We start from the raw sequence: 3,476 nt of genomic DNA, 5'->3' as shown, positions 1-3,476 counted from the left end.
AGTTGAGTCGCATGATGATGATGTGCCTTTGAATGTTGACAATATGGTTGAACCAATAGTGACAAATGATGTGCGGATTGATATTGATGATGAGGCCGGGGTAGAGACTCAAGATGCCGTGAACCCGTCTAGGGAACACATTATTGATATACCCGAGCCGGCGGTGCCCAAGGCCAAGGCACCCTTGCCTAGACCACCTCCACCATATCCTCAGCGGTTAGCAAAGAAAAAGAATGACAATCAGTTCAAGAAATTCATAGACATGATGAAGAGCCTCACAATCAATGTTCCTTTAGTAGAGGCACTTGAACAAATGCCTGGGTACGCAAAATTTATGAAGGATTTAGTCACCAAGAAGCATTCTATGGAGTGTGAAACAATAAATATGACGCATCAAGTTAGTGCGATTGTGCATTCTATGGCCCCGAAACTAGAAGACCCTGGAGCTTTCACTATTCCTTGCACTATCGGGAGAGCGGAGTTTACTATGGCCCTATGTGACTTGAGGGCTAGCATTAATTTGATGCCGTACTCAGTCTTCAAGACTTTGGGAATTGGGCAACCTAGGCCAACCTCAATGAGACTTCAAATGGCGGACCGGTCGATGAAGAGGCCTTTAGGTATAATTGACGATGTGCTTGTCTAGGTGGACAAATTCATATTGCTGGCCGACTTTGTCATATTGGATTGTGAAGTGGATTTCGAAGTGCCTATTATTCTTGGAAGACCTTGCCTAGCTACGGGGAAGGCATTGGTTGATGTGGAAGCAGGGGAGTTAACATTCCGTGTGGGTGATGAGAAGGTGGTATTTCATGTGTGAAAATCAATGAGACAACCCAATAGCACGGAGGTGTGTTCATTTGTGGACATTGTCACAACGGTGATAGTGGATGACATAAGTGCCTTGATCAATGTTGAAGATCCTCTTGAAGCCGTGCTTCTCAATATGGATGTCAATGATGATGCCGGTAGAGTGGAGTGCGTGAATGCATTGCATGGTATGGGTTCATATTCTTATGAGCCTAGGAAGCTATCCTTGGATCTTGAGAATCGCAAAACTCCGCCAACCAAGCCATCAATTGAGGAGCCACCGGTGTTGGAGTTGAAGCCACTTCCTCCACACCTCAGGTATGAGTTTTTGGGTTCAAATTCTACTTTACCTGTTATTCTTTCTTCGTGCCTAACTAACATGCAGGTTGACGCCACTTTGGCAGTTCTTCAAAAGCGCAAAAAGGCGATTGGATGGACATTGGCCGATATTCGGGGGATAAGCCCCGCATTTTGCATGCACAAGATCATTTTGGAGGAGGATGCAAGGCCCTCTCTTGAACATCAAAGAAGATTAAATGAAGCAATGCAAGAAGTGGTAAAGAAGGAGGTTATCAAGTGGTTAGACGCCGGTGTGGTTTACCCGATCTCGGATAGTTCATGGACCTCTCCGGTCCAATGTGTGCCAAAGAAGGGTGGAATGACGGTAGTGACCAATGCCAACAATGAATTGATTCCTACTCGGACAGTTATGGGTTGGAGAGTGTGTATGGACTATAGAAAGTTGAATAAGGCGACAAGAAAAGATCATTTCCACTACCATTCTTGGACCAAATGCTCGATCGTCTTGCGGGCCGGGCCTTTTATTGTTTTCTAGATGGCTACTCGGGATATAATCAAATTCTCATTGCCCCGGAGGATCAGGAGAAGACAACCTTTACATGTCCTTATGGCACGTTCGCTTTCTCGAGAATGCCATTTGGACTATGTAATGCCCCGGCGACCTTCCAAAGATGTATGATGGCAATTTTCACCAATATGGTGGAGGATATCTTGGAGGTCTTCATGGACGATTTCAGCGTGGTGGGGGATTCATTTGAGGAATGTTTGGTGAACTTGGATAGGGTGTTGGAAAGATGTGAAGAGACCAACCTTGTGCTCAACTGGGAGAAATGTCACTTTATGGTGCAAGAGGGTATTGTATTGGGTCACAAAATCTCAAGGCAAGGAATTGAAGTTGATAAGGCAAAAATCGAGGTTATCTCAAGGCTCCCTCCCCCTACTTCTGTCAAAGGGGTGAGGAGTTTTCTTGGTCATGCCGGGTTCTACCGGCGATTCATTAAAGATTTTTCAAAAATTGTGAACCCGCTTTGCAAATTGTTAGAGAAGGATGTCAAGTTTATCTTTGATGAGAATTGCATGGAGTCTTTTGAGCTATTGAAACATAAGTTGACCACAACTCCTATCATCACCGCACCTAATTGGGATTTGCCTTTTGAACTTGTGTGCGATGCGAGTGATGTGTCGGTAGGTGCGGTGCTAGGCCAAAGGATCAACAAAATGTTCCATCCTGTGTATTATGCTAGCAAGACGATGAATGAGGCCCAAAGAAACTACACAGTGACGGAAAAAGAGCTATTGGCTATTGTGTTCGCGATGGAGAAATTTTGACCTTATCTTATGGGGGCGAAGGTGATCATACACACGGACCATGCAGCCCTACGATATTTGATAACTAAGAAGGATTCAAAAGCAAGACTGATGAGGTGGGTGCTACTCCTTCAGGAATTTGATTTAGAGATTGTGGATAGAAAGGGAAGCGAGAATCAAGTTGCGGACCATTTGTCCCGGTTAGAGGAAGAGGGGAGACCATGTGATGGTATTGAGATTAATGATAGGTTCCCCGACGAGCAGCTTCTTTCCGTTTCTACTTGTGATATGCCATGGTTCGCGGACATCGCCAACTTCATTGTGGCTGGTAATGTCCCGTGTGAGCTCTCTTCCAACCAAAGAAAGAAACTCAAGCGGGATAGATTGGATTTCTATTGGGATGATCCGTATCTGTTTAAAATTTGCACGAATGGGGTGATAAGAAGATGTGTACCGGAAAGTGAACAAATGAACATATTGGAGGCTTGTCACTCTTCTCCCTATGGTGGCCATCATGGGGGGGTGAGGACGGCCTCAAAAGTTTTGAGTTGCGGATTCTATTGGCCGACACTGTTCAAGGATGCTAGTGACTTGGTGAAGAGATGTGATGCATGTCAAAGAGCCAGCGGTATTTCCAAGAAGGATGAGATGCCCCTCAATACAATTCTTGAGGTGGATATTTTTTATGTTTGGGGCATCGATTTCATGGGTCCGTTTGTGAGCTCTTGTGGTAACACTTACATTCTCGTGGCGGTGGACTATGTCTCAAAGTGGGTGGAAGCCGTGGCTCTACCCAACAATAAAGCCCGGAGTGTTGTAGCATTCTTAAAAAAGAGTATCTTCACGAGGTTTGGTACTCCTCGGGCCATTATTAGTGATGGGGGGTCCCATTTTTGCTACAAGGCTTTCGACTTATTACTTGCTAAGTATGGAGTTAACCACAGGTGACCACCCCCTATCATCCACAAGCTAGCGGACAAGTGGAAGTCTCAAATCGAGAAATAAAGAGTATTTTGTCCAAAACGGTGAATGCTAATAGGACCGATTGTTCGAAGAAA

At 45.0% G+C, this 3,476-nt stretch overlaps 1 pseudogene; it reads left to right on the top strand.

The window, feature by feature from the left end:
- LOC109229993 lies at positions 386 to 2,121 on the top strand (annotated as a pseudogene).

Source organism: Nicotiana attenuata, chromosome 7 (genome assembly GCF_001879085.1).
Source record: "Nicotiana attenuata strain UT chromosome 7, NIATTr2, whole genome shotgun sequence".
Taxonomy (NCBI): Eukaryota; Viridiplantae; Streptophyta; class Magnoliopsida; order Solanales; family Solanaceae; genus Nicotiana; species Nicotiana attenuata.
Note: the sequence above shows the minus strand (reverse complement) of the source record. Positions and strands in the feature narration are given on the sequence as shown.